Here is a 14,647-nt window from a genome sequence, read left to right as displayed (position 1 = left end):
AGTTTAAAAATGCAATTAAAGGTTACAATCACTTTAAAATAGGGAGATTATTCAGGTGGATCTAATCTCATCACATGAACCCTTAAAAATCAGTGATCATTCTCGGACTGGTAGCAGGAGGGGATATTGGAGATTCAGGAGACAGAAGGGTTTGACCTTCTACTATTGGTTTGACTATTAAGGGAGCCACATGTCCAGGAAATTAAGATCCTCAGTCCCTGACTGCAAGAAATTGTATTCTGAAAAGAACTGGTAAACTTGGAAGGTAATTCTTCCCTGGAGCATGCTGATGCCTTGCTTTCAGTCTCTGGAAAGTGCTGAGCTGAAAGGACCTAGTTGAGCTATGATGGGCCTGTATTCTTACTCACAGACTGTGAGATAATAGATGGGTATTACTTTAAGCTAGTACATTTGTGGTAATTTGTTACATCAGCATCAGCAAACAAATACTAAGTATAAACTTAAAATGCTGCTACAGTCATCACACATTGGAAATGAACTTGTTGTTTTTGACAGCAAAAGAACCAGTTGACAGTTTAACATTCAGAACATGAGGTCTTTGCTAGTAAGCTTTTGTAACATTCAGAATACCTGGACTCTCCAGGTATTCTTCTAAAAGTAAGCATTCCTTTGGTACATTTGTCTTGAGGGCATTTTCTTTCTAGGTTAGACAGCAGCATCTAATATTCACATTTCAATCTCTGGAAACTAGAAAGAGATACTTGCCTCTTTTCTTTGTTCTCCTACTTCAGAAGGAACTCTATGTAAAGGAAAAAAGTTCACACAGTTCAGACAAGAGCCAAAGACAGCAACACTGCCATATCTTGGCAGACTAATAGGTGATATATTGTCAGACCTCAACACTTACAGAAAAATAGATTCTTTTAAGTATGAGTTCAGTTTGGCAATTTTACACTTTGCAGAAAGGGCCATTCATTTAATTTATTTTATATAAGGGAAGCATAAAGGGGATTCCCCTTAATTTATAAACATTCCATGTATCAGAACCCCCAATCCCTTGGAGAAATCATGCTAAGAAGGAGCCTTGGAGCAAAGGTGTCAGGTGGTGTGTTTGTTTCCTAGGGCTGGTATGACAAATTATCATAGAGTGGGTGGCTTAAACAATAGAAATTTATTTCTCACAAATATGATGGCTGGAAGTCAAAGATCAAAGAGTTTGCAGGATTCTGTTTCCTGAAGACTTCTTGTCTGGTAGACAGTCACCTTCTCATGTCTGCACATGGTCTTGCCCCATGCATGTCTGTGTTCTAATCTTCTCTTATAAAGACATCAGTCACATCAAAGTAGAGTTCACCCTGAATAACCTCATTTAATCCTAATTTTCTCTTTAAAGGTCCTATCTCCAAATGCAGTCAGATTCTAAATTACTGGGGATTAAGATGTCAACATATGAATTCTGGGGGCACACAATTCATCCAGCAATAGGCAAGGCTGTTTTAGGAGTGTAGCTTCACCCATTCATAATGGCCAGTGGCCCTCCCAGGTAGGACTTCAGAAGTTCTATGCCTCTTGTCAAGGACCTTCAAAAAGGGTTTAATATCCATAATGGTTAGGGAGCATAAGAGAAGTATTTGCAAAAATTAAGTGCTAGGAAGTAAGAAAGTCACAAAAAAGTGAAATCTCCTGATACAAAGCCCTTATAGCCCTCTACTGCATTGTGCCATTAGTTCTGGTCTGCAGTGGAAAGCTCCTTAAGCTTATGCATTTTCTTTATATCAGAATTAGTAGAATGTCCTATTAAATTAGAAAACTGTATAATAGAGATTATAATTTATATATAATTTCATGCATGTTACTGAGTCAAAATGTAACATGCATTGTAGTGAGTTGCTTATACATGTTATCTCAAGAAACACAATCACCTCATGAGGTACACATTATAGTTATGTCAATATTCCAGAAAAGGGAACTGAGATTCAGAAGAATGTGATATCTTGCCAAAAGCTATACAACCATTATGTACTGGAGCCAGGTCCAGCAAAGTCTATCACTACTACTTCCCTGATAATGATTATCTTCAGAATATAATAAGCAATTCTTCTGTGTAGAGTGAAAAAAGTAGCCTCATCATGCATGAGTTCCATATACAATGAACAATATATGAGCAAGAGGTAATTTGCTATGATTTTGTGCTGCTATGTAACGTAAGTTCTGGCTATCAACTTGTCATCACAAAGTTTTGGGTGCTTTTATGTGTGAAATACTAGATGGCTTTTAAAGATGGGAAACATCTTTTTATTTCATCTAAAATTATAAGCATTTCTATAAATAAGGCATAATATTAACATATTGAAATAAAAATAATGATCCAATGTAATCTTCAGACAAATGATCAAACTACACTGGAATCCAGGTGCAAATCACTATGACTAAAATAGGTTATTGCTACCTACTTCTGGGACAACATAATGAAGGTATAAGCATTTTTAAGAGCAAAATATCAGCATCAAACCCTGCCTTGGAGTGCAAACAGACCTGCCTGTTATCCTGAAAGCAAACCTAAGTAAATTATTTCTGAAGAATGAAAATTAAGCCATAATATACTAGTAAACCTCTTTCTAGAGAACTCAATATTTGACCAACACTACAAATTCCTGTTGACCTAAACTATTATCACTTTCTATTAATTTTTTCTTTATCAAGTTGATTGTGAAGAACAGTTGTTCTCTCGTCTATTCAAGCCTTAAGTTGAAACTGAATTCTGTGAATTCAGTGCAGGCCAAGACTCCACCTTCAATGAGAGCTGAGAGGTCAGCTAAAAGATATCTCAGAATCCATCCTCACCCCAAACTAGAGAGGCACAGTGCCCCCTACTGGTAAAAACCCTGCAATTTTTAAATGAGATGTTCTGGTGCTGAATATGTTGTAAATTCTGTTGATCCTGGTGTTTCTTTGAAGGATGACCCAAAAGGGTCATCATCTCAGTCACTTTTATTGATGCTCCCATATTTGTGATGCACCCAACTTCAACACTCTTTTCATCCCAGTCTCTGTGCACTATGAGAAATAGGACAATTCCCTTGAGATTGTCAGCAATCTCACATGCCCCTGGTATTTACCCTTTGAACTAATTCTCTTCAGAAGCCACTCTCTGCTTCTAACTTAGCATCTTCTCATTAATACTACCTCTCCTAAACCTAGACCCTCCTGGAAAGTAGGTTGTAGACTTTTCAACTTTGCCCTCACTAACAACTAGATGAAAAAAACCACACAGATTATTTTTTATTTCTCATTTTCACTAGAATTTAAACACAGGAAAAGAAAAGTAGATGATGATGACAACCATGAACGAAGAAAATCACACAGTTATGATTTTTCCCAAAGCAGTAGAATTTACTGTGCACTCTAAGATTCATCTCAATCAGTCTGTGGGAGTTACTAAGTGTTTGCCTTTGGAGTCAGTGTAGAAAACTAAGAATTCTCTCATTATCAGAGTGAATTACTAGACATTGGTCTTTCCTTAGAATTTCCACACCCCTCCCCACCCCCATTTATTTCCTACTCAAAAATCCAAGGGTCTGACTCTTTCTGTTAGTATTTCCTACTTCTCATGTGAATGACCTCATGATTCTTCCAAAAGGGCATGTGACTGGAAACTTTCTAATGTCGAATCTTTAAAATAGTACAACATGTGATGCACACACGCTTCTCTTTTCAAACTTAAACTGTTCACCACTAACTATTGATCATTTTTATAGTGATATAGGAAATATATGGTAGCGCATGGTCATAATCCCAGTTACTTGGGAGATGGAGATGGAAATAATCACAGTTCAAAGTCAACCCAAGCAAAAACATTAGCAAAACCATATCTCAAAAAACAAACTGAAAAAAAACAAACAAGCTGGGCATAGTGGTTCCCTCCTATAATTCCAGCTACTTTGAAGATGGAGGTAGGATGACTGCAATCTAATGCCAGCACCAGACAAAAGCCCTATCTGAAAAGCAAGCTAACACTAAAAGGACTGGGGATGAGTCTTAAGTGGCAGAGCACTTTTCTAGCAAACACTAATCCCTGAGTTCAAATCCTAGTACTGCCAAAAACAAGAAAAGGAAAAAGAAAGAAACCAGACATTTATAGTTGAAAGTGCTATTGCTTATTATTTTCAAATGTGAGAAATGATGGATGGTGACTGCCGCTCTTTCTTTCTAAGGAGGGTGTGGAGACATCCTGTTCTATGGTTGGCAGCCTTGACAGATGTCTCCGTAGTCCATTGCAGCACATGATCATTACACAGTTTATACAATACATTAATCAGGTTTGGTTATGGAAAAACAAATCACAAATCTCAATAGCTTGTAACAGTGTACACATATTTTTCACTCACAGGTAGGGTTGCTGTACCTCTGCTCATCCCTGTTACATGTGTCCTCTTATTTGGGGAATTAGGCGATAGGAGAGAACCTTTTTTGTACTGGTGGTGTGGCTCAAGTAGTAAGAGCACCTGCCTAGTAAGTGTGAGGCCCTGAGTTCAACCTCATTGACACCAAAAAAAAAAGAAGTTTTTGTGCTAGAATGTGGCTTATGTTATGTACCATTTACATTTCTTACACAGATAAAATCACATGGTCAACCGTAACACTGGTTTAGGAAGCATATAATGCTTAGTGGAAGGCATCATGGGAAAAAGGAATGGATATACACTGCTTTGGGACAGCATATAGTTGGGAACAGCAATGAAATCCACCATATACAGCCAGGTATGGTGGTACATATCTATAATCCCTGCTTCTTGGCTGGTGATGGAAGGAGGATCATGAATTTGAAGCCAGCCCCAGCCCAGGCAAAGTTATCAAAAGCAAAATATTTAAAAAGGACTGGGGTGTGGCCTAAGGTGTAGAGTGCCTGCCTAGCATATGCGAGGAGCTGGGTTCAATCCCCAGTACCACAAAATAAATACATTGTTAAAAGATTACAAAGGCACGGTTCTGGAAATAAACCCTGGGGTTATAACCTGACTGCAATTCAGCAGATGCCCAAAATCAATTACACATCAAGGATTAAAGCCTGTATATCAAAGCTAAGAGAGGAAGGGAGTGGTGGGGGGAGCCAGGAGGATAGGAGAGGAAGGTAGGAAGACAAAAAGAAAAAACAAAACTGCTTGAATCAGAAACAAAGTCTAAATAACTGTTCTGAATAAAAAAAAATACCCAATTTAAATGAAACCAATTTCTCCAGCCCAGTCTAGTATGATCATTTTGACAAACTATGATACATATGTTAAACATTATTGTCACCAAATCTTAATATGTATGAGAACTGGCCACAGAAATAACTCACTGTGACCCAAAAAGAGTCTATTGAAAGTGATCCCAGTTTTAGATAAATCCTCTTTCATTAATAAAAGATCTGAATCCTAAATACAAAGTAATGATTTTAAACATAGGCTTGGATACAGATGAAAAGAGTTGAACAGGTGGACTCCAGAGGCAAAGTAGCATAGAAGGAATTCTAGTACCGTTATTGAGATTATGTAAATATCTCAATAAAACCCCCTCTCAATTTGCTTTATAGAGAGATTCAGAACCTTGGAAGGCTGGTCAAACAGGCTAAGTGCTCTATGGAGAAAGTCATGGAAGAAAATATGCAAATGTTTGTTTGGACAAGTACATTCTCCTTGTTATCCTAAATAATCAGTAAGATAAAAACTTTATTGAGTTTACAGGCCAGTGTCACAGAAATCACCATCCAAAATCAGGAGGCATAGTCTTAAGAACCTTACAAATGAGGTAGAAAAGCACCTGTTTATTGGTTACAAATCAGGAAAATCACTTTCCCTCTGTGTGCCTCCTGTTACTCACACATCTATAGAATTTCCTCCTACTTTGTGCCAATGTTGCTGTATATGACAGTAGCACATAGCATAATATGTTATTTCCAAGATTAAGTTATAAACCCTGTGGCCTATACTCTGGACCCTTTCTCTCTTGGATCATTCACTCTAGGAAAAGCCAATTTCTATGTTATGAGCTATCCTAGGGAGAGGCCAATATGACAGGACACAGAGAGGTCTCTGGCCAATGACTGGGAAGTTGTGGTTCTTAACTAATTGTCTGTGAAGAACTGAGTACTGCCAACAGGCACATAAGTGAGCTCCAAAGAAGATCCTCGCCAGCTGAATCTTCAAATGAAAGTACAATCCTGACCAACAGTTTGATTGACGGATGAGATACCTGAATCCCCAGTACCATTAAAAAAAAAAAAAAAAAAAAAAGGAAGTATTTTTAGTTGCTAAGACATCTAAAAATTTCATCATGGTTTTGAAAAAAGTCAACCTTAATATTATTAAAATTTGTGAATTAAACTTTATGTATATAGTCAAAAGTGGCTTGTTACTGTAACCTGGAGGAAGCTGGATCTTTTAAAATTATACCTAAATTGTCCATGGTTCTACTGGTAGTATATGACACAGAATTTACAAGCAAATTCTTTTGCTCTAGAATCCCTAATTTTGCTACTTCACTGTACTTAGGTCAGTACGATGTCTGATAATCTGCTTCCCCGTTATTCATTGCTATTCTTTCATCTAAATGACCACAATGCTAAATATATTCTTTGCTACATGTCTCATAGATTAGATGTTTGTGTCCCCCAAAATTAATATTCTAAAACCTAATCCTCAATGTGATAATATTTGCAGGTAGGGTCTTTAAGACAAAGGGCCAGGAGGGTGCTCACCTTGGTGTCCTTATAAAAGAGATCCCAGAGAGCTACCTTACAACTTCTGTCATTTGAGGACACAACAAGAAGTTGGCCATCTGTGGACCAGAATGTTATCCTTCACAAGACATTGAATCTGCTGCCACCTAGTTCTTGGACTTCTCATCCTCAAGAAGTAAGAGAAATAAATGTCTGTTGTTATCAGCTAGTCAGTTTGTGGTACTCTGAATAGACTAAGACAATGTAGGACTTAAAATGTTGGTAATGGTGGTGATGACAATGATGATGGTTTCACATATTGAACCCTTAATATGTCCTCAATACTTAGGTCTTACTTTATAAACATTAAGAGCATAAGTATTATCCTACTAATTCTCAGAATGATCATAATAAAATACGTACAGCATAATAACAAAACCAATTTTCCAAAAGTGGAAAATGAGACACAGCTATCTTATTATCTAGTATTGAAAGAACTGTAATAATTTTTAAAACCCTGAAATTGAGCCACAAGCTGTCATAAAACCCTATCATCTCTACTACTTGCTAAAATAACATATAATCATATGTATTCCTTATTTCTAGAGTAAAGTAATTGAATGAGATTTTGTTCCATTTTATCAGGCCATACAAATACGTCTTATCTAACTATAAACACCTTGAAATCTTGGGCAATATTTAATATACCTTTTATCTCATTACCTTCAGAAGAAGCAGCTCCAAATGTATGCTGAATATGTGAACATTAACTTAAATGGAAACACATTGCTAGTTTCCATGTCAGAAGCATTTATCAATTGCATCGTTAAGTCCCTTTCCTGATGTTCTTGAACATGTGGTTGTCACCTAAAACATCTCTACCTTTTGTTGTTGTTGTTGTTCTTTTTCAATTTAACTTTTTTTGTTGTTTTATTATTCATATGTGCATACAATGCTTGGGTCATTTCTCCCCCCTGCCCCCACCCCCTCCCTTACCACCCTCTCTGCCCCCTCCCTCTCTCCCCCACCCCCTCGATACCTGGCAGAAACTATTTTGCTCTTATTTCTAATTTTGTTGAAGAGAGAGTATAAGCAACAATAGGAAGGAACAAGGGTTTTTGCTTGTTGAGATAAGGATAGCTATACAGGGAGTTGACTCACATTAATTTCCTGTGCATGTGTGTTACTTTCTAGGTTAATTCTTTTTGATCTAACCTTTTCTCTAGTTCCTGGTCCCCTTCTCCTATTGGCCTCAGTTGCTTTTAAGGTATCTGCTTTAGTTTCTCTGCATTGAGGGCAACAAATGCTAGCTAATTTTTTAGGTGTCTTACCTATCCTCACCCCTCCCTTGTGTGCTCTCGCTTTTATCATGTGCTCAAAGTCCAATCCCCTTGTTGTGTTTGCCTTTGATCTAGTGTCCACATATGAGAGAGAACATACGGTGTTTGGTCTTTTGGGCCAGGCTAACCTCACTCAGAATGATGTTCTCCAATTCCATCCATTTACCAGCGAATGATAACATTTCATTCTTCTTCATGGCTGCATAAAATTCCATTGTGTATAGATACCACATATTCTTAATCCATTCATCAGTGGTGGGGAATCTTGACTGTTTCCATAACTTGGCTATTGTAAATAGTGCCGCAATAAACATGGGTGTGCAGGTGCCTCTGGAGTAACCTGTGTCACAGTCTTTTGGGTATATCCCCAAGAGTGGTACTGCTGGATCAAATGGTAGATCAATGTTTAGCTTTTTAAGTAGCCTCCAAATTTTTTTCCAGAGTGGTTGTACTAGTTTACATTCCCATACACATCTCTAACTTTACGAGGACTATTTCCCTCATCATAATAAGGAATCTTCTTCACTAATTTTTTAGTATATATAAAACTAAGTTTCAAGAACTTTATGTAATTGTCTATTAAAGCTTGGTAAGTTAGTTAAATGGTATTTTATTTCCTAGCTATTTGATGATATTCATGATTACTTCTAATTTTGTGTAAAAATCTGGTTTTCTTACCTGCCAGAAGTAAATCCTGTCTTCCAGAACAACATATCATTTGATAGTTTATTATACTAAATGCTAAAGTGCTTTCTTAAGTGCCAAATAAACAATATAATGAAGTAAACTCCCAATGTCAATCTATATCATAATCTTATCCTAACAACTGAAGCAAATTAGGAAGAAACCCGTCTATCTAAATCGAAATAAGTTAAACATAATAAAGAATGGGTCATTTACTAGATACATGTCAAGGACATTAAGCTATAGAGTAGTTATTGAATATTTCACAATGATATCAAAAAGTCAAGGTTACCAATCATGACAAAGACTAATCAGAATGTTCTAATGTAAATCGTTTATGATTAAAGAAGCAAAAAATTACTTTTGTATGATTTTTCAGATGCATATTGATTGAGGCTTTTCCAACACAAGTTCAAAGCTTATTTTTCTATCTACTATTATGATACATAGTCCTGAGTAATAAATAGGATTAATAAAAGAAAATTAAAGAGCTTATCTTTATAAAAGGCCTCCAATAAGTGATGACTAATCTTGAAAAACTGATGAAAGGTATTGTAAATAATTTTAGTAATTAAAATAATTATAAATATCTGTCTAAAAGTTAATGAAATATTGACATTTAAAATTTTAATAAACATATAAGCTTATCCATTACTTTAAAAGCACTCCCAAATTTGTATAAAATAAATATTTTAGTATACACATTATATGCTCCAAATTTTTCTAACGTTTATATATGCATTATTTTATTTCACATTTGTATTAATCCTATCAAATACTATTATAATTATCCAATCTAGCATATGATATAAATAACACTGAGAGACTACATGATTTGCTACACAGTAAGTAGCAGAATTGGAATTCACTAGCAGAATCTGAGCCCTGAATCACTTTAAAATGCTCTTAGTTTCTGTAAGAACCTGTGTAAATGCCACAATGGACCCCCACTCAACACAACAATAAAGGGGAAAAAAAGGCTCTTAGTTTCAAAATAGAAGTCAAAGCCTATGATTTTTACTATCTGTCCAAAATTGTTTATACTTTACTGAAAGATATGAAACTTCATTCATTTATCTAGCTACTCATTCATTCAGTCAAGACATATTAAGTTCTGTATTGAATGTTATGTTAAATCTTGAACAAATTATCACACTTATTTTTGTACAAAAATATCCTAAGTTCATTCTGTTTTCATCTTCACCCATCCAATATCATTTTGAGGCTCATCTGCCTGACCTACTTTAAATGGTCATTCACTTGGGTATTAAAACTTCCTTAATATACTAATAGCTTTTATTGTACATAGCACCTATATGAAAATCAATATGAACTAACTTTCTTCATTATTTAGACTTTCATGAAAATGCATTTTGAGCACTTGGGAGCAGGATTGTCCCATATCCAGCACTCTTCTCTGGCAACAGAAAGCACTCCAAAAATAACTATTGATGATGGTATAGTTCATTTAAACCAGACTTTTCACTGATAACACTAAAAATGCAAACTAAAGAAGGAAAATACATCTTCTTAAAAGTATTAACATAAATAACAGCATAGGAAGAAAATATCAAGCTAATAGCTAAGCTAAAATAGGAACCAATGGTAGTAACCAAGTTAGGGATCCTCAGTATTGAACTTGATTGGTTTTGATGGTGTCTTAGGTGGATAGGGCAGAAAGAAAAGCTTGGGTGGGCTTCACCAAGATAGTGAAGTTTCACAAAGTACTAGGAAGCCAAAAGGATATAACATCAGAATAAAGACACTCCTATTCCCAGGAAGCAGAAAGTAATGTTTTTTCAGAGATAAGAAAAGGAAAGGAAAGGTGAAAAGAATCTTCACTTATTATAAATCTGAAGCCATAAGCCAACCTCTTGGACAATCATGGCTTAAATTCACATCACATCATGATGAAGAGAACAAAACTGAACAGGACAAAACAAGAAGAAAAACTTAAATAGAAAACTGAGGTTTAAAATTCTCAGCTAACTAACCTAACTTTAGACCTAAAGGAACTAGAAAATAAAACTGAAGCTTAAAGCTAAAAAAAGGAAAGAAATAATAAATTTTACCACAGAAACAAACTAAACCAGAGAAGAGAAAAAAATCAATAGAATTGCTACTGTATGAATATCAGCCCCCAAACTCAGGTTGAAATTTAACTGACATTGTAAGAGTATTGAGATAAGAAACCTTTAAAATATGATTAGGTCAGATAGGTTCAGTAGTTTATATCTGTAATCCTAGCTACTCAGGAAATGAAGATCAGGTAGAACATGGTTTAAGGCCAGCTTAGGAAAAAAATTTTATCAAGAACTAATTTCAACAAAAATACTGATTATCATGGTGCATGCCTGTATTTCAACTACACAGGAGGCTTAAATAGAAAGATAGCAGTCCAGGTTAGTCTTGGGAAGAAAATGTGAGACTTTATCTGAAAAATAACTAAAAAAAAATGGCTGAGGGCATGGCTTAAGTGGTAAAGTGCCTGCATTGCACGTATGAGGCCCTAAATTAGAATCATATATATATATATATATTTATATATATATAAATATATATAATGATTTATATATATCATTTTATATATATATATAATTATATATATTTTATATATATATATATATATATATATATATATATATATATATATATATATATATAATGAGGTCATGAGGCCAGATTAACTCTGTTATCATAAGAGTGGGTTAGTTTTCTGGATAGTTTAGTCCCCTTCTCCTCTCTTCCTTCATGCCAACTTGTCATGTGATACCTTCCCCTACATTGTGATACAGCAAGAAGGCCCTCACCAGATATCACCCACCAGTCTTAGACTTCCCAGTTTCTGTGGACTAATAAACATCTATTGTTCATAATTTACCCTTTTTGTGGAAATTGGTTCTAGCAGCAAAAGATGGACTATGATAGAAAGTTAAGAATGGATTTTTATAAAACATAAACAAAATCAACAAAACTTTTACTAAACTTAGAAAAACAGAAAGGATAAATAAAATTACCAGTGAAAGAGGAGACATTACAATAGATGCCACAGAAATGAAAAGACTGTAAGAAACTACTACAATCATATGACAACAATTTGAAGAAATAGATTCATAGAAGCATACAGTCTATCAAGTAAATCACAAAGAAATATAAAATCTAATCAGACCAATGAAAATAAGAAGATAAAATGAGTAATAAAAAGCCTCTCAAAGAGAAGCCCAAGACCAGATGGCTTGACTAGTGAATTCTACCAAATATTTAGAGAATTTAAATTAATAACAATCCTGAAATTATTTCAAAAGATGAAGAGGATGTAATACTTCCAAACTCATTATATGAGGCCAGTATTACCCTGATATCAAAAACACATGTACATGAAAGCAATGCTAGCAATATTTCTGGATTGCTAGTTGAGGAACTCAACTAGCAGAAATACTTTGTCTTCCTTATTAGGCTTGTCTCTTTTCTTCAACAAAACTAGTGATAAAGGCAGAACAGGACTTGCCTGGAACTGAGGGGGGAGGGAGGGAGAGGGTGGGAGAGGAGGGCAGGGGGAAGAAATGACCCAAACAATGTATGCACATGTGAATAAATGAATAATAATAAAAAAAATCAGACAAAGACAGTCTGAGAACAGAACACTACAGGTTAAATCCCTGATAAATACAGATGCAAAAATTCTCCACAAAATACTAGCCATTGAAGTCAATCATCTATTAAAAGGATCATACACCATGGTCACATCACATTTATTCCCTGTAATAAAATGATACTTTATCATACAAAAATCAATCAATCAATACACCTAATTTGACATAATTAATGAAAAAATCATACATCATCTCACTAAATACAGATAACAAACAAAATTCAAATCCCTTCATGATTAAAAACTCTCAACAATTTAAATATAGAAGGAATGTACCTCAATAAAATAAAAACCATGTATGCTAAACCCATATCCAACATCATACTCAATGGTTAAAAGCTGAAAACTTTTTCTATAGATGAGGAAGAATCAAGAATATCCACTCTTACATCTTTGATTCAACATTATACTGGAAGTCCTTGCCAGAACAATTAGGTAAGAAAAGGAAATAAGGGCATGTTAACCAGAGAAGAAATACAGTAATTTCTGTTTACAGAGTATATTATCTTATATGTAGAAAACCCTAAAGACTCACATAAAACTGTTAAAACTAAAAAATTCAGTAAACCTAAAGGACATAAAAGCAACCTATAAAAATCAGTCACACTCCTATATATAAACAATGAACTATTTGGAAGAAATAAAAGAAATACCCCTTTCTACAATAATATCAGATAAAATACTTTTGTGTAAATGTAACCAAGGAGGTGAAATATCTGTACAATGAGACTGTAAAATAGTGATGAAAGAAATTCTAGAATATATCATAAATAGAAAGATATCCTATGTTCATGAATTAGAAAATTATCTTTTTTTTTTTTTGGCCCTGGGAACTGAACTCAGGCCTTCTTCTATGCTAAGCATTTGTCTACATGTCCTAGTACACCCTCAGACCCTGGAATAATTAATATTCTCTACATGTCCATACTCATAGCCAAAACAAGTTATATATTTAATGTAATCTTCATCAAATTTCTGATATTTTTTATGAAAATAAGGAAAATAATCTTAAAATTCATATAAAACTATAAGACACCTTGTAACCCTAGCCCAAAGCAAGAACAATACTCAAAATCTCCCAATGTTAGATTTCAAGTTATGTTACAAAGTAATAGTAATCAAAACAGTGTCAAAAGAAGTAAATTACTAGAGAGAGAGAGAGAGAGAGAGAGAGAGAAATGGAACAGGATTGGAGAACAAAGAAATAAACCCATGCATATACAATGAATTAATATTCAGCAAAGGAGCTAAGAATACACAATGAGAAAAGATAATCTCTTTAATAAATATGTGGGGAAAATAATATTCACTTGAAAATATGGAAATTGTTCCTTTTGAAACACCATACAGAAAAACTAACTGAAATATTAGACCTGAAACCATAAAAAAACCTAAAGAAAACACAAGCTCACTAATGTTGACCTTGACAATCATTTTTGGATAAGACACCAAAAGCTTAGGCAACAAAAGTATTATTATATAACTTGGACTCTATCAAACTAAAATGTTTCTGCACAGCAAAGGAAACAAGGATCAAATCAAAAGCCAACCCACTAGATGAAAGTAAATACTCTCGAACCATACATTTCATGAGGGATTAATAACCAAACATGCAAAGAACTCATACAACTCAATAATAATAATAGCAATAAAAATATTACAATATTTTAAATCAGCAAAGGACTTAAATGAACATTTCTCATAGAGGATGTACAAATGGTCAACAGATATGAAAACGTGTTCAACATCAGCAGTCATTAAGGGAATATAAATCAAAACTACAGCAAGCTATCACCTCACATCTGTTAAGCTGACTACCACCCTTGGTGGGAATGTAAATTGGTACAGTCATAATGGAAAATAACACAGAGTTTCTTTTTTAAAAAATTCAACTTCTATATGATCCAGCAGTTCCATTTCTGGGTATACATTCAAATGAACTGAAATTATAATCTCAAAGAAACATTTGCACTCCCATATTCATTACAACATTATTCACAATAGCCCACATATGGAAACAGCCCAAATGTCTATCAATGGATAAATACATAAAGAAAATGAGGTACATACACACAATGGAATATTATTCACCTTTATAAAAGAAAACATCTTGATATTGGCAACAGTACAGATGGACCTAAAGTGCATTGCATAAGTGAAATAGTGAAATAACCCAGACACAGAAAAGCAAATATTAAATGTTCATATCTATATGAGTCAAACTCATATAATCAGAGAGGAGAATAGTGGTTGTCAGGAGTTTGTGGGAAAGAAAGGATATGAGATACGAAACTAATGGGTACAAGGTTT

The sequence above is a fragment of the Castor canadensis genome, chromosome 5 (genome assembly GCF_047511655.1).
Source record: "Castor canadensis chromosome 5, mCasCan1.hap1v2, whole genome shotgun sequence".
NCBI lineage: Eukaryota > Metazoa > Chordata > Mammalia > Rodentia > Castoridae > Castor > Castor canadensis.
This window is presented reverse-complemented; position numbering follows the sequence as displayed.